The 18,625-nt window shown below is 39.6% G+C and overlaps 1 protein-coding gene across 2 annotated transcripts in view; it reads right to left on the minus strand.

Annotated features, from left to right (window-relative positions):
- Window positions 1-18,383, minus strand: part of ANKRD6 (ankyrin repeat domain 6) — a 90,831-nt gene extending 72,448 nt beyond the window's left edge. For both annotated transcript variants that reach the window (XM_018078053.2, XM_018078054.2), the window contains exon 1: window positions 18,257-18,383. The gene's annotated coding sequence lies outside the window, so the exon portion shown is untranslated. The remainder of the gene's footprint in view (window positions 1-18,256) is intronic.
- Window positions 18,384-18,625: the final 242 nt, after the last annotated feature.

Raw genomic sequence — 18,625 nt, forward strand, 5'->3', positions numbered from 1 at the left:
CATCAGCAGCCAATGCAAAAAGCTGGAAGCAATCTGTGGAGACAGGGCAGCTCCCTTGAAGCTGGAGACTGATGGCTCTGGCAGCAATGCTGAAAGGATGCTGCAGTTTCTGCTGCAGCAGAGCTCCATGCTTCAATTTGGAGAGAATGGACATTGCAAATGGACACAATAGGAGCTCCTGCAATTATTGAAGGGGTAAAATGACTGAACTATTTAAAAACACTTCTCTCTCTCAAAGTGTTTAAGTTAATAAACGCCACAGGAATTTCAAATAATGGATTCATTAATTTCAAAAATGTTTGTGTGATACCCTGTCAGACCTAATGAAGAACTAAAGTTTTGGAGACAAGTCTATGAGATTCAGTTCTGCTAACTGTGAGCAAGGACTCCTGTCAAACTGCAAGGCAGTTCCTCCATTACACCAAATGCCCCTTCTTGAAGTGACAGCTCACACATTATGTTTACGTATTATTATTACCTCTTAGTAATTAAATACTATCATCTGAGCTGTGCTGGCTAATTTTACCAAGGTATACTCCTGGGACACAGCTGCTGCAGCCCTGACATACACTGCATGTCACCTTGTTAAGTTAGAAACTGCCACAGTTCTCCTGCTGTTACTACAGGAAAACTCTTAAGTATGTTATAGAAAGCAGGGGGAAAAAAAGTATGTTTGGGATTCTGACATTGGGACAAAATACACATGCAATCCAAATTCACCTTGCAGGAACCTCCAAGTTGAAGTATCAATGACCAAAACAAATTTTAGAATAACAAAACTGTTGCAAAATAGTTTTGAACTGAAAAAAAAACATTCAACCTAAAGAGAGATTTATTCCAAGGAAATGGGAGTCAGTAAGACCTGAATGTCGTTTAAAAATGTCGTTTAAAAAAATTTGGTTTCAAAACTGAAAGTTTAATTATCATCTCTCAGCTTGGATCAGTAAGTTCAAAATCAAACTTCCAATGTAAATTTAAATTTTCCAAAACTGAGTAGTTTTAGAAGTGAAGTAATACCATGGCTGCATCTTCAGATTTAACAAAGTGAATCAACTCCCTTTGAATTTTCCCCCACCCGCTGCCCTCAGCGTCAAAGCAATTCATCCCTCTGGTAATTCAGGTAAGCTAGAGGGAAGTGTTGCAGGACAACACTTAACATCTCCTCCTCTCCCCTGCAATTCAAAAGAAGGGAATGAAAGTCTTGGTAATGGAAAAACATTCTCTGAATGAAAAGGTTCAATTTTACAAGATTCATCACAAAGTCCCTTATTCATCAGCAGCCTTGGCACTCTTACTCTTCTACCTCACACAGACATTTCTGGAATGTGTTTCAGGCTACTGAGGAGGGAAAAAAAAAAGGTAGTTCAGCAGGAAGCTGCAGAGGCTAAAGAAATGAAGAATCTGAAATCGATCCTGCTCCTGTCCTACAAAGCACAATTTCTGCCAGAAGCATCAAGCAGAGCAGGATTGTCCCCTTGGTGAGTAGAGTTTTCTTTTTACTTTTTCTTCTTTTGTACCTCCACTAACATTGACAAACTATTTACATATGAGAACAATACTTGCAATTTTGCATCAACAGACTTGGAGCTGTTTTCTTATAAGGCATCTGAGATTTTATATGAACTAGATTTGGAGATTGAGAACTACAGATCTGTGTTTTCATCTAGGAAAAGTTCTACTTGAAAAGATTCCTCCCTGCTAGACTGCATGATGGTTTACTAACAGACCTGCTTGGATAAGGATACACAGGAATTCACTTTAGAAGCTGCAGGAGGTTTTACTACCGTTTTTATTGCTCTTGCTTGCTCTGATCCAAAGCTGACAAAAACCCATTAAGAGATTGAAACAAAGTGTGTGGAACCAGCATGAGCAAGAAATGTCTTAACTGAGTACTGGACCTGGCATCCAGGCAACCTTTGCAACAGACTACCAGTCTCCTCTCAAAGAATACCTCCTCTGCACTTCCAGAAGGCAGTTCTGCTCTGGATCAGATGAGGGACAAAAATCTCATTATTTCATTCTCTGGATTTAAACTCCTGTGAATTGACCATCAGTAGTGTAGTGCAAACAAACTTACCCAGAGATCAAACCCCTTGGTATAGTACTACAGTGATAAGTATTAAAATGAGGAAACAAAAATCCTGAAACATTGGGGTTTTTTGAGATTTATGTGCAGTGTAAAGTCATGCAACAGAATACAGTAAAAGCAACTGATGTACCAAAAATTATCCTAGTTTTGATGAATGTGTCAATTTTGGAGTGCAACGAGAAACCTAAGGAACTTATTTGCCCTGAGTTAATATAACCCTAAGGAGAAGGAGTTAATATAACACTAAAGCTGCAAAGGAAATCATAGTGAGTGCAGGAACTGCCAGGATTAGTCAACTGTTGTTCCCAATGGTGTGAGCCTGCTCTTGGGTTCCAGGTCACGGCTTCCACACAAAAGTACACTCTTACCTCTCCAGCGCCCTGCCCAGTCACTGCTTGTCCTGTGCACCACACAAGGCATGTCTTCCACAGGGTAGCAAATACACGATGATGTCTTTAAAGTTTACACCACAGCACGCTCTTCTTATGTTTTTTCATGTTTAATTTCCTTTTCAAATAAAAGCTACAGAAAACCAAGTATCCAGCAGCATCCCAGGCTTCTGCATTCCCTCATACTACTTGTCCATGCTAATGATCCACAGGACTCGTATCCAGGGTGTTTAAAACCACAGTATACGCCTCCTCCAGTACTTGAACTACAGGAATAAACTCTGGAAGAAACAGGAATACAAGGCAGTAGAAGCAGACTGACTAGTGGTGAGGAACAGAGTCGGCTTCTTGCCAAGGACTTACACAAATATACATAAGACATGAGAGGAATGTTGGGAGTCAAGCTTTTTTTTTCTTTTTTGGAGGGGGGGAAGGAGAGGGAGGTGTTACTGAACAGTGAGAAATTACGTCTAGTGGCTGAGTGCAGCATAAATGAGAACAGGTTTGGCACTTTCTGAAAGGCAGCGTAGATGCTGATAAGACTTAGAGCACCTGTTGTAACTGGTGACCTCAGTATGGGCTGGAGTGGGTTTCTATACCTGTAAACATCATTGTGAGTTGTGATTACAAATTATGAACATAAATAATGCAGAATGATTGCACCTGCCTTATTTCTGTGGCTGTAATGTAAAGTCTTGTTCAAAAACAAAGAAAGAAATGCATACATTAACACAGCTGGGTTGATGAAAGGAAACCAAAAGCAAAGACCTGCTGCCTTGTTTGTCTCAAGTTACAAAAACCTTCTTAGAACAATGCAGCAAACTGCTAAAAGATTTTCAGCTTTATTTCTCAAAGACAAGTCACAGGAAAATTTTCCAGGAAATATCCAATGCTGAGGCCCTGAATGTTTATTTCTTTTATTTCAAATTTAGAACAAAGACTTCTAGTCCTTTACCTTTCCACTACCCCTCTCAAACTGTGTTGCATTTAAGCAAAGAAAGTCTGTACTTGTAAGTGGAAAACAGGCAAACATTTGGTTATACCATTTGCATCTGCAAAAGTTAAGCTGTTACCACCATAAAGTCAAAGGCAAACATTTTAAGAGGATACTGTTTCAATTATTATTTTTTTCTTTTCTTCATAAATCAAGCAAGGAATTCCAAAGCAATTCTCATTAAAAATGCCCCTCGGGTTCTCTGAAGACATATTCTGGCATTCCAGTAAGATTTTTACAATTGCAGATTTTGAGGAAAGAAGGGGGGGTGTTTCTCCTGAGAAAAAGTATGTGCTGGGACAGACTGCACAACAATGACAGCAGCAGAGTTTTGGTAAAAGATCTTTGCTTCATCAAAACATACTGGGTTGAATATATTAGTAGGACACATTTGCTGACCCAGATGCTACAAGCTCAGAATCCAGGAATAAGCTTAGTTTATGCAATACACACTTATTTCTGAAGACAGTCCCAGCACTGGGTGAACAACGTTGCCAAAGAAGTTTGAAGAAATATCTGCAAAAGGCCTTCTGCTGCTCTGACCCATTTCACACCATGCCCACTCTGGTTGCACCTTCGGCATGAAATCAGCAAATCTGAAATCGTTTGCCAAGGTTTCAGTCACTTCCAGCTCCTTCACATCCAAATACTTCAGATACCAAGTCTTAAGTCACATCTAAACCACAAAAACCATACATTCCATGTAGAATTAGTTCTTGAGGCAAATGTCTTTCCTACCCCACTCCAGCTCCATCCTTCTCAGCTATGCTTATGCATCAGTCTGTTAAATCAAGCTGTGTACCCATTTTTTGCAGTTTTTATAAATTGTACAGTATGTGATCTTGTCTAATGGAACACTGTTTATTGCAAAACTTGCAATGATTTTTCAACCCAAAAGAGATTAAAGTATCCCTCTTAAGCACTACAGACACGGGTGCATGAATTCCTTTTAAGATACAGAACAATCAAACATACATTTACATATGTAACACCAATAAAAAACACTGCAAAGAAACTTAGCAATTCAGGCAACTGGTTCTAGGTGGCCCCGCCCTAGGCAGGGGGTTGGACACGATGACCTCCAGAGGTCCAACCCCAATCACTCTGTCATTCTGTGATACATCTAAAATATATTCAGTGACTTACGCAACACAGATTAATGATTCTTGGTTAAGTGTATCAAGATGAATAAACCAGGTAGCTATGTTAAAAATCAAAAATTTGTAAAAATGTATTCAAACACTTATTCTCATAACTAAAGAAAGACACAACCACCAGATAAACAAGGACCAGACCAGAATGTTCCACACATGTAGCGTTAACCACTTCCCTCCCTCAATTCATCCGGAGCTGTTTAACTATTGAAGAAGAAACAGTACAGCAGCAATGTTCTACTTGTCCTGGTTTTGGCTGGGATAGAGCTAATTTTCTTTGTAGCTGGTTCAATGCTGTGCTTTGGATTCAGCGGGAGAATCGATAACAAACTGATGTTTTGGGTGTGGCTCAGTAGTACGCACTCTAAGTCAAGGACTTTCTGGTGCCTCATGCTCTGCCAGTGAAGAGGGAGCATGGTCAGGACAGCTGACCTGAAATTGGCTACAGGAATATTCCATACCCATAGAGCAGGGGAGAGTTGTCTAGGTGGCTGCCAATCACTGCTTGGGGACAGGCTGGGCATCAGTGGGTAGTGAGCAATTGCACTGTGCATGACTTGTTTTTCTGGAATTTTATTTGATTTTTTTTAATTACTATTATCATTAGTATTATTAGTATTATATTCTACTTTGTTTCAATTATTAAACTTATGTCAACCCATGAGGGGTTCTTTTTACTTTTTTTTTCTCCCATCCTCCTTCCCATCCCAGCAGTGGAGGAAGGAGGAGTGAGCAAGCAGCTGTGTGGTACTTAGTTGTGAACTGGGGTTAAACCATGACACTTCTCCATGCAAATCTGAGAATATCCAAACCAATGCAAAGTAAGGCAATTTCTCTGCAGCAAACACAACTAAATCAATGATTTTAGTGGGCACATCAAAGTTCATTTTCCTCATCAACTGTTCATATCCAAGGAGGAAATGCTGTGATACTCAGATCTCTCCTGCACGGTGTTCTTGCTGGTATTTTACGTGATGCAAAATAAACACAGGTAGTCAAGAACGGTGGCACTAGTCTAAAACTCCATGATTCTGCGCCTCTTAGACATTCAGTTTGCCAGTAAGGTTTTTAATGCATTAGCCTAATGAACCTAACTGTGAGTGCCATAACCACGATAAGTACAATAGGGTTATATTTGGATTTGTAATTCATAGTTTTGTTACTGAAGCAAAAAATCAATACAGTTAATGCAAAGAAGATGAATTAAAACTGAAACAAGGTTTATCGCTAAAGCTGCAAAGACAGAACACCGTGGGGATTATCCTATATAGAGAGATAAACTTGGCAATTACTATCTCAATAGTCAGTTTGGTCTTATTTTTTTAAAGTCAGAGAATAACCAGCTTTGGTGTAGCAAATCACACATTAGGGTGGTTCATGAACCACGGGAAACACATCCTTTCAAAAAGTCTGAGAAAGTACATGGATGAGACTTACAAAGTACAGAGAGGGAACATATACATGCCTTATGTCCTGTGTCAGTCTGAAGGTTTTCTGAAGCCATTCCCACTGGAAACTTTGAACAACAGAAATGAACAGCTTAACTTTGCCCCTAGGTAATTAGACAGTATCAGTGGAAAGCAGATGTCTGAAGTAATTAAAAAGTGGGAAAAAGTCATCAAGGATGACAAGTTCTGGACTTGGGGGACCAGATTCGGGACTTGATTCCCCAGTGAAACAGGACTTTGATGTTTAATGCACTCACCATTATCAACAAAACTCAGGGACAGGAAGACTGAGATGCCATGCAGATACTAACATGCTTTGAGTTCTTCTAGAAGAAAGACTATCATAAGAAACAGTATCTGTAAAAAGTGTTCTTAATCCCCCTATGAAGTATACAACGAGGTCAAGTTGCCCTTTACAGCTGTATCTGTATAGGTGATGTTTGTGAGTGATCTCCAATTAGGTCATGCAGACAATACTTCGGAAGTCCTGATCCTCCTGCCTGACCCCATGGCAGACATGGAGCTGAAGGATCTCTCAGTGGGTTGTGGACACCCTCTGTGCTTTCTTTAATATTTGCTAAATTCTCTGGAAATTCTGCAGAAAACTCTTCCCCACTCCATGCAGGAGTCCAATGGTGGGAATCTCAGTCAGATAACAGAAGTCTGCCTTATGGTTCCCTACCCCAGGGCTCCTTTGTTCCAATCCATCAAACAGCCCGGTTCTCAAAATGCCCTTCCTCATTTGTACTGGCAGGCTAAGGCCATGCAGAGCCACAGTCTTATACCTTCAACTCAGCATTTAACTCACAAGGAATGCTTCTCTATCAAGCTCAAAATAAACTAAATCATATGTTTCTCTCCTATTCTACTTATATTGCAAACCAGCATCTCAGTTAAGTAATTCTAAAAAGCTACACATTGACACAAAATACTTTCAGACCAAGTAACTGAAGTTAATCTCAGTGCAGGCTACGGCTCGATTAACACAACTCACCTTGAATATCACATTGCTCTTCCATATATCTCTTGAGAATCTTGCCAGCTGTACTAACATTGGAACAACAGAAGAAAATAGGTATCACAAAACCTTGGATCTTGCATCAGGTGACTGTAATAAGTATTGCACAAGGGTGCTTTGATGTCACAAAAGACCTAAGAAAATACCAATGACTCAGGGTGTATTCTTGCTGTGTTTACTCTCTTACTAAATGGCACTTGTCATACACATGCCATCTGCTGCACTGAAATGTGATACCCAACCAGGTAAAATAAAATTTCCCACATCAGCAGACTCTTTGCACAGATTAAAAGGAACATCACTAATGTAATTTTAGGTGATTAAAGAGTCTACAGTACAGAGATTGCATCTCTTGAAAGTTGCTCCTCTTGCAGAACAGAATCTCAGCTCCCAGTGAAGACTCTGCCCTTATGGCTACACACAAGAAGTCATAGGTTCATCATCCAGAGATATTTGTACTTGTGTCACATACAGAGAGCTGAGAGTGCAAGAGGAACACAAATGACTCCCCCTCACTGCTCCTTTTTCCCCTGCCTTCTCCTGTGTGCTCACAGGCCCTGCAGGAACCCAAAGGAGAAACCTTGTAGTGGAAGCCATCTCTCTGGGAACTGAAGCTGGGTTTAAAGACACTTGGCCTCTCAATGCTTGTGGAGGTTTTCCACAGCTTGCAAGAAAGGAAAATCTGGAAAAGCTTTACTACATAGGCTTACCTACTGCATCTTGGTAAAAGTCAGGGTCCCTTAGTACAAGAAGCTCCTTAGTCAGCCATTGATAGGAACCGTGAAGGATGATGCTTTTTGTTGCACCCATGTCAGTCTCCTTACGTTTCTAATTTGTCTACAGCCAAAATAGATGTTTTGGTCTTATTTCGAGTACTGAAAAGGATTATGCAGTTCAGTGTACCTGCTTTATAGTTAATGAATATTTTGAAATTTCAGCATATCTGAGTCTCCTTCACACATTATGAGAGACCAGCTCATGCAAGATCATGCTAACACATGGAGAATATTTACATTATCTGCCCACAGGGGCTGCCCAGACCCCGAATGGAAATATGAAGCAAAAAACCACCAAAATTGACAATGGAATAACAGAGAAGGGCAGGGTCATGCTAAAGGGACATCATGTTCCTGGACCATGTTCCCAGAAACAGGTAGGATTTTTCTCCTGGCCTTCTGCTTCCCTATGTTTATGAAGCTTAGCATCCCCATGCCTGTTATATTCCAGTACACTCTTCCAAAAGAGATGCCATTTTCACTTTCACAACATACAAAAAAAACCACCAACAAAAATCTCAAGGAGGTGGCAGTTCCTGTCCAATGAGATAGAAACAGATATTCCTTCATCATCCTTCCTACCAAGGAACACAGTGAACCAATGTTATTTAAAAAAGAGTGCACTGATAAGGACTGGAAGCCTAATAAAACTGGAAGAGCAACCAGAAAAGCCCATGAGCTGACGATGTTGAAGTAAAAAGAGCTGAAAGCAGATATAGAAAAGTATGCCTCAAGACCCAAACATTACTAAAGTTGAAGTGAAAGCAGAAAAAATGAGACTGCAAACTGAGACAGGTAAAACCTAGAAGATAGGACTAGGAAGAAAATCCTGAACATAGAGCTTTTAAAAAGCCTCAGAAGACATGTCACAACCACCAATCTGGTAAAGAGCACTTGGAAAGGCATGGAAGAGGGACATAGATCCTTTTTCACTCTCTCACAAATTCTTTGTTAAAGGTTTGACAAACAACCTTTTGCTGTATTCACATCTCTGGGTTCAAAGTGGTGACTCAGCACTCGTTAACCACTGTCAGAACACAACTAGCAAAACAACAAGAGATGTGTAGGGGATGAGGAACAGATCAAAGAAAATCAGATGATTCTCAGAACAAGGATGCAGAGTATGAGGACAAAGGAGAGGACAACAATACAGAACTTTTGGAAGTGGCACAAAATGAAAAGGAATTTTGCATGGGAAAATGAAATGGAAAACAGGTCAAGGACATCTTCATTACCTTAAAACCACAAGAGTGGCCTAATATGGCTAAAACACGTTAGCATTTCAGTGCAGACAAGATCAAACTTCACTCCTGAACTATGCAGATCCATCTTTGGATGTGCAGCTGCTGCAATGTGCGTATGGAAGTGTTAACAGCACAGTTTTTCTTTGTTGGCACTACAGGACTGAATCATACCTTATCACAGGAGCTGCGTTGCCACACAACCAACAGCTCTCAATAGTGTACAAAACAAAGAGAGAAAACTAAGGAAGGACTTACCCTAAGTGCCATTTTCTTACAGTTAGTCTTCCCATTTATTTTTGTCTCAATACAGTGAGGCCAGAACAGAGGGGAAGAAACAGAAAGCAAACATATATATTTGTATTCTTGTTTTCCAGTCCTTCCAGAAAGGTCAGTTTTGTAAACAGAAAGAAAGCTGGGATTTTCTTTATCGTGTTAACTACTCCCATGACTGTAACACACCATGCAGAGTTCACAAATATCTCTCTGCTGAACATTATCGAAAATGCACTGCAACTTCTTTTGCAACACATGTTATTTTAGTCAGGCTATCTGCTCCTTAAAACACTCAGCCTATTGTTTCAACAGCACAGACCTGCATGCTGAATTATAAAAATTGTACAATATCATATCATCTTGGCTGCAGATTTAATTTCACAGAATACGAAACTTCACTGCAAATCATTGTACAACAAGACAAGGAAACATAAACATTGGTTTCTTTTTCTTTTGGTTTGGTTTTTTCACATTAAGTGTGAGCCTACTACAACTCCCTCTGGGAGGATGTTTTTCATACAAAGCCACATTCTTTGCACCTTATTCACATAAACAATCATTGAATTAAATGAGATCAGCCAGAGAAGCAGGGAAATCAAGTTTTGATTCAGCATTACCAATACAAAATACAACATAAAATTTAATTTAAAAAAAAAAACAGGATAATAGGCATCCATCTTTAAACTATCTAATAATGCAAAAACTAGTTGAAGGTTTTGTTTTTCAGGTCTATCCCTTGAGATTTAATACAGTAAACTAATTATAATTTTGCTACACACAAGTTGTTGATAATTACCTCTTTAAGGGCCATACTGTTATTCGAGTACAAAGCAAGAGAATTTTGTTAAGAGTCATTACTTAAGTATCATTTTATTCTTGATCCTTAAATAAGCAAGGTCTGAGAATCCCACTTACAGAACATAAGGAAAGTGATTTTTTTAATGGTACTTGGTAAAATCTGCTAACTTTTGCATTACAGACACTTTTGCCTGATCCTGTTTTTCTTGAAACACCATATACATTTTAAGCTAAGCTTGAGATATACAAAACCATGGGAAACTTCCCTGTTAGCAGAAGAGTGAATACTCACAATCAAAATTTGAAGCATGAGAACTAATTGACTGAAGGTTAGTTTGTTTTTCACTAATAAAAAGGACAAACATACAACAGATGCTTGTTGCTATATTAAAATTTAGAAGGTGACTTTATTAATAACAATTGAACTAAGACACTGCCTATATAATTAATGCTTTTCAAAATCCTAGTATTTTGGGGAAGAGGACAAGTATACAGCTCCTGAGAACGATAGAAAAATCCATCATCTCAATGTGAAACACTCTAGTACACATTTAATAGTGTGCTGAGAAATTCCATTATAGTGTCACTCTTCTCTGATAACCCTGCCTGGCTTAGCTTACTTGAAAGTGCATTTAGTGTTTTTTCCACCAAGGCAGAGTACCTGTGTGTTTCATGAGAGCTACAGAGGACTGAAATACAGAGCAAGTTCTCCATTCCACTGACACTCTTTATGCCATCTCTGGGAATGACTGAGAACAGGTCCCAGACAAAACTGGCTTTACACTGCAGCCTCCTGAAACACTTTTTTCAGCTTAGTCAAGGAGAGTCTTAATTTCAAATTATGAGGAGAACAAATAAACCTTTAAAAGGTTGTTTTGCTTTTTCTTTCAAATACTGTGCTCAGTTCTCCTGAATGCAACCCTACCTGTTTTCTTGGTGTGCATGTTACCAAAACCAGCTCATCCTATGTAATTATATTCAGACACTTGCTGGATGTACAAAACCACATCTGGTATGTAAACAAATTCATATTATTTTAAAAACTTAAAAGCTGGAAATACATGGATCCAAGGTCTGTATGCTAGATTTTGAATAAAAGGTGCTTCTAGGTTCCATGCCAAGTATTTCACTTTGAGGATTAAAAACAGAAAGAAGAAAAACCTGACAAAATTCTAGTAAATGAAGCAGCAACATCCTCCTCATTTGTATGTCGGCAGTTATAGACATGAAAGGCTAAATTCTCTGAAAGAATATTGAACCCAGAAGTTTGGTTTTAAACTTCTTAAACACATGTTGGTGGGTAGAAATAAGGGGAAGAGAGAGGAGGCAGAAGAAAAGTTAGGGTTTGTTTTTTTCAACCTAAATTATTCCTGTAGGGAGACAATAAATCTGGGAATCCTTTTTAAAAATATGAGTTTTTTCAGTTAAGAGACTCTGCCAAGGACCAGAGCTTATACCTAAAAATTCTGCTTTGATTTACTGATGTGGCATGCTACTTGGTGCAAGTATCCATATCAATCTTTTAATTTTGCCATTCACTTTTCACATTGGGTCCCACCTTGCTACCAGATAAACAAAGCATAAAATTCTCATGGAGAAAGAATGGATCTTTTCCAAATAAGCAAGGCAGGACTAAATATAGAAACAGTCATTCTGGTCTGACAAGTAGGAAGAACGAGAAGTGGAAGTGAGTTACTCTAATCCACTGAGGGTACTCTTTGATCAAAACTAAATCCCAAAGAGAATACTGAAAGTTAAAATTTTATGAAGCAAGCTGAGATGTGATTGCAATGTAGAATAGTTAGAGCTGAATGCTAGTTGTTTGGACAGAAGACAGATGTTTAAATTAAGCTACTTCATATTTGTGGTAAGTTTATACATAGCCTGTTACCACTGTTTCACTGATGTAAAGTTATTCCTCAATAACTCATGTCCAATCCCCAAAGATTCCCCTCACAGGAAGGAAGGCTGCTTTAAAAAAAAAAAGGCCAAACCAAAAAAAACCAACCCCCCCATATTATAAAAACTAGGCAGCTACAGGATAACAGGAAAAGTCCTCATCTAACAGAGAACCAGTTATACAGGAAATAAATGGTTCAAGGTCAGTCTTCACAGGGGAAGGACACAAGCCTAGCAGCTCCATGGCCATCTGCATTAAAATATACTGAGTTCATTATAGCCACCAATGAATCACAGGGGGACAGGGAAAGAAAACAACTGTTAAAATGACTGGCAGAATTCAATACCATTTAAACACAGACTGATATTCGTGGTGTGAAAAAACACCTCAACTTCATATGCATAATGATGGGCTCGGGATGATTCAGAAACGAGATCCTGGATCTACAGTGGACTATTCTTACTAAAGCATCAGCACAGTTAAAAAGCAGGGACAGTGCTAAAAATTATTATTGCAGAACCAAACCCACCTTTATTCAACCATCTAAGAAGTTCAACTGCATCCTGGAAGTTGTCACACTGCCCTCTCTTCTTGGAAAAGGTTTAGCAAAACTAGAAAAGTTTCAAGGAAGGAGAACATAATACAACCAAAGGCAACACATAATTAAGTAGAGAAAAATCAGGTTGGAGAACTACTAAAAGGCACCATATTAAACCATCATATTTTGGGCTTAAAGCAAGGGAGAAGAAATAGCTCTTCTTATTAAAAAGCAGTTTTCAAGCTGTGGTTTCCATAGCCTTTCTTCTCTGGTTTTCTCAGTCTGTTTCCCATTCACTCATGTTCCCTCCTCAACTTGACAGAGTTATTGATATGGATGCCCTAAAAGAGTAAAAGGCACTAAGGAGAATATATGTAATTTTTCTCTGCAAATTAAATGGAGTCAACATAACAGAGATGAGAATTAGCCAGGCTGACATGAAAGCATTCACCTACACCACCAAACCAGGCTCAACATATCTGCAGGCATGTGACCTGTTCAGCTCCTGGCCACCTCACAGGAAAAACTGAAAGAAATCTCCCCAGATGGACAGTCCTGCCCTAGTCAGTGAAAAATGCCCAACTCTCCCTGCCTTCAGGTTGTCTGAAATGTTATGATTTGTGAAGATGGTCCCACAGAGAAGCAGCTAACTTTAGGCATTCTGTTTTTCTCAAAGGCATCTATGTCACTTGGTAAGTTTTTGAACATTCTTTACATTACTAGAATTTAAATAAATTAGATTTGATGTTGCTTACTTTGAGGCTAGCAGAAACTAAGACAGCTAACATCAATACCCGCTGTTGACTGAGGTGTCCTCATTCACCCAAATTCAGTTCTGCTTTATCAGGCACGCTGGTAACTAAGCTACTCATCTGCAGGAGCACCTCCACTTGCAAAGACACCAGAGAGTGAAATGGATGACAGCCTCACCCAGTGCATGCCAGGTCAGGATTTCTTAAATTCTAGCTTCTCCAAACTGATTAAGTGTAATCTTAGAGGGAAAGAAAAGAATCCAACTTGGTAGCTGACTGTTCATTAATAAAATACTGTACTTCAAATTCATGCTTCAGCTTATTCCACACCTGAGTCTGCCATTCATATCAATAGACAAACTGCACTAATGCAGGGCATTCAACCATATTGAACAGCTGTTCCAGGAGGAAACTAGCACACCTCTGGAAGAAGTCATCACACATCAAAACTGGGGTACCATCTCCCATGCTAAAGCAAAGTTATATCTGCTCAGGGGTTGGAACCATTGGATCCTCTACAACCCCTTTTCGAGGGGAGGCATCTGACATAAAACTGACAAGTCCAGAGACTGGATTTCAGCATGTCTAAGAGAATCTAAACCTGTGAAAGAAGTGGATATTGCAGGGAGCATAACACAGGGGCAGGAAGAAAAACAATTTTCAACTACATCTTGTCTCCGAGCTTTTTCCATGCTACCAAGTCTTTAGGGCAGAGACTCCTGTTTACTGCACAAATAACAAAATGATACAAGTTAAAGCATAACATTTACACTTATTCTAACTATCTTTTGACTCTGACATGAAAAAAGTTGGTCAGCATCTTCTGCGACATCTGTGAGCAACTCCATCATCCAGCACTCTTCAATGATTAAATGTAACACTGAAGACATACTTCTGCAATTTTGTTACCATAAAAAAAAAAATCTATACGAACTTAATGTGCTTCCATACATGCAAATTTTAGATCTTGGAGGCTAGCCAAAGGCTGAAGTTACATCACAGCATAACAAAAGAGAAAGAATTTAAGGACTTAAGACCAATGACACTCTTACTTAGAGAAAGAAATACAAACAAGAGCACATGGAAAGAGCATGGCCTGATTTTCCACAGAAGCTGTGGAAAAAAACATGCCTGCAAGAGCTGCTGTAAAATTTGGAAAAGGCAAACCGATAACAAAGTGCTGTACTTTCAAATTCTGGATTTAAACCAGAACAATAATGTCAATGAAAGACTGCAGATGGCAGGCAGATAATTCCACAGCCAGAAGAAAGACAACCCTCGTGCCCCCATCCCTAAATCCTCTCAAAAGACTTCAGCCAGACATGGTCTAATCACAAAAGTGGTCAGAAAGAAAATGAAGGAAAATTACTCATATGTAAGCTTTACAAAATACTAATGAATTGATTTAAGAAGTGGGCATGCCTTGCAGATATTAGTGCAATTATTTGAGACAGTAGTGATACGGTGAAAAGATCAGATCCTGCCCAAGACTCTGAACCAGCTGCAGTTTCTGCAACTGTTGTACACCCAGACGTCAAACTCTTAATAAAAGTAAAACATACCTAAAATCATTCACTGTGATAACTATTAAAAAGTTATTTAAATATTGCGCTTATATATGATTATCATGCACTCACGGTGCTTTTTAATTTTATAAAGCTGGCACTTTTCCTCAGTGACTGACCTATCTGAGACAATTCAGGGAATTCTAACTCAGAAGTGTATTGCCTCAATATAAATAGACTAGCAACAGGTCTTGCTAAGATGTCACATTGCAGATGCTATTAAAACCAACAGAAAATATTCCTGACTGACTTAAAGCAATTTGCATCTCAAACTGGAAAAGGAAATTAGCCCACTGCAATGCAGACACAATGAAGATACACACCCTTAAGGAATTAATTTTCATCAAATCCAAATGCATTTTCTATAATGCAAACAAAAATGCTTTTGTCCAACAGCATGCCAGGACATGCACACAAAACCTTTATCTTCAGTGGCTCACTTCACAAAAATGGATGGTGTTTAAGTGGGGAAGGTGGCAAGTCATAAGAGAGAAAGGGAAAGTAAGGGATAGACTGTCACAAGAAGCTTGTTTAAAACCAGGATTTGAAGGAGGTAAAACTTCATGATTTGAAGAGTGCTCCAAATATGCTTTTGATCACAACATAAGATAAAAAAAGCTTAGGTTTTTTGGCATAGGGGCAGATAAATTTTTCCTCAGGATTAGGGCAAACCCACTAGGGTGCCCACGCTCAGCACATCACACCCCAGCACCCCATAGCCCCAATACACTCCGTCTAGCTGGCATCTACACCAGATGCTTCCACCTATCACTTTCCACAGATGTGCCCAAATCCCATGCCCAATCACAGCCAGCTTCCCCTGTGGCCATGGCTTGCATGAGATGCAGCTAGGATTTGGAAGACCAGCAGCAGATCTGAGGAGTGGGAAGGAGAGAGCCACAGAGGAGCAGGCAGGAAGACATGAATGCTGGCACTGAGAAAGAGTCTTCCTGTCGATTCTAAGGACCCAGAATTTCATGTCACACATGGCAGAATCACTGACAAAGGTTCAAAAGTAAAACAGTAGAAGAACAAGCCAGCAATCTACAGTCCTGCACCATATAATGAGCTAGCTATGCACTTGATATTCAATCAGAAGTATATCACTGAGGCTATCAAGACAACCCTGCACAATTGGATAATGCAAGAATTCAAGCTGATGTACTGTATTGGTTAGGCCATCCAATGTGGCTTCATTTACCACAGCAGGACTGTCTTCACAAGACATCTACTACTTTCAATATACTCGATTAACTATTAGTAGTAATGTGCTACATTTCTTTCAACCTCAAAGTCCTGTGCAGCCAGCCCTCATGCTTCATTTATCACACACCTCTCAAAAATGTGTTCTAAATTGACATTTATTAATTTCATTACTGTTTTTTGATAACACTCGTGATCCTGGTACCAAACAGCATCCTTCCCTGCTTCACTCTCAAGACCTGCACACCTGCAACTGGATCTCAAAGGGTTGTCCAGAAAACAAGAAAAATACTTGTCTGGCCAAACTAGCACCACTTCTGATACAAAGCATCACTGTGTTATGTCATCAAAACCTGTAAAAGGAAGCAGAATATGGAGAACATCCAACACAAATGCATATGAAAGCTACACAACAAATAGGCCTGGAATTCACACGTTTATTCCAACTTTTCCTAACTTTGAAACACCTGCATTCACAAGTCCATCTTCTGAATGGCAGCATGAGGAGTAGAAAAAGTTTAGAAGAGACTAGATGGTAAAATTAATTTAAGAACTTAAAAGTGCTTTAGAAATGGTCGCTGTTATGCCACCCATCCAAACTGATAAGTACTGTTAGACCTGTTATACAGATTTAGTGAGTAAGGGGCAGCAAGATCTTTTTCTTACATCACAAAATGACTCACTGGCAAAGTCAAGCAGAGGTGAAGCTGAAGACAGATGGAGAAATGCAGCTTGAGGCTCAATGGCTCATTACCACACTCTACAAGCACCTGATTAAGATATCATTCATCTAATCTAGTCAAAGAACATCATAAATTTGATAATCTGAACTCCAGAACATGCCACCTGTGACAAGGTCAGGATGCTAAGCCTGGCATTGCAACTACATTGTAGCAGCCAACATTGGAGCCCCATTAGTCCAGACAATTTCTGTTCCCAAAAAAAGAAAACAGCTCTGCAAAAAGCTTTAAGAAAGCACCTGGAGGATTAGGAGGTTGATCACTTTATTTTTACCCATCATTTACTGATCATTTCATTTCTAGTGTTCAAGGCCAGTCTCCTACATGAGGTTGATAGCATTGTCTGGGTAAGTACTAAGGAGCAGGGGAAAGCGAAAACTTTCCTGAGTACTATCACAAAGCCCCTTTTGAATTTTATTAGTTTATTTTCAAACAAAAAAAACAAGGAGAGAAGCAATGACATTATTGTTACAGAATTCCTATTCCCTCTTGCAGACTAATAGGTCCTCACTGACAAACAGGCACACATCATCAACATACCAGGTGTCTAAATACTTTATATAGCCAACCAACTCTACTTTTGGTACATGCAGTGTATTCAACAAGTGTTTTCTGCTCAGAAATTATTATGAAGGTCTGAATGAGTGTCATTACACCATGTCTTGTGGTCTGCGATGCAACTGAAGATCTTACATGTAATCACAGATCTCCAGAAACACTGTTTTCCAAGTATCTAGAGAATGAAGATTACACAACACTTGGAACTTGAGCCTGCCAAAATAAGTTGTTATAAAACCAGATGCCCAGCCAGACATACCACGTTGAAAGCAAGTAAATAACATTCTCCTCAGAATAAACCTCAGTCCTACTAGAGGATGTGGTCCATGCCTAACAAACACTGCATAAGAATTTAGGCATGGTTATGTTTTTCCATCTTTGAACAGAGACAGATTTACTGATATTCCCAATACATTGCTCCTTTAACATTGGTAGGACATTCTAAGTTCATTTAAACAACTGTTCCACCTACCAACAAGACACTTTCTACCCCTCTCAGTGTTTTCCCTGTGAACAAAAGCTATCCAGTAGCAGACAACATGTCCTTTTGGTCATGTGCATTGCAGAAATACCAACCATGAACCTAAAGAATCACTTACCACATAATTATAAAAATATGAAGATCTCAATTATGTCTTTAAAGAAAAAAAAAACCAGAGCGCTGTCTACAGCTTATGCGGTAATGCACACAACACCCCAGGGCATGATAAGCCCTTTATTAATGTTCGCAATAAAATGAACACTGCAGAACAATTACATGCCGTAGCCATGGATTTTCATAATCAGAGAGCTCTACCAGCAGCCAGTGTGTACTCACAAGGCGTTGAGACCTCAGGGACGGCTGATGTTTGCAGTAAACTAGTGGAAATATTTCCAGTGGAGTTTTCAGGTGATGTCAACAACAGGAAGAATTACTTCGAGCCAGCTTTCCATTTCTCATTAGACTCGGCCTTAAAAGTTGGAACAAGTGCGTTAAGGCTCCTCGTCTATACTCCCAAATCTGCAATTGAACCCCTACGTCGACACAGGCTACTGCACTTACGGGACAGCCCGGAGGGTTCGTGTCTGCCCGAGGCGGGGGTCCCTCCTCGGACCCTGCTCCGGGCCGGAATACGGGAACACTTTCTCTACTCGGGCGCTGGACACTGGCTTCGCCGGGCCCGTCCCCAGCTCAGCCCCGCCACCT

Source organism: Manacus vitellinus, unplaced genomic scaffold, assembly GCF_001715985.3.
Source record: "Manacus vitellinus isolate BGI_N305 unplaced genomic scaffold, ASM171598v3 scaffold_4_pilon, whole genome shotgun sequence".
NCBI lineage: Eukaryota > Metazoa > Chordata > Aves > Passeriformes > Pipridae > Manacus > Manacus vitellinus.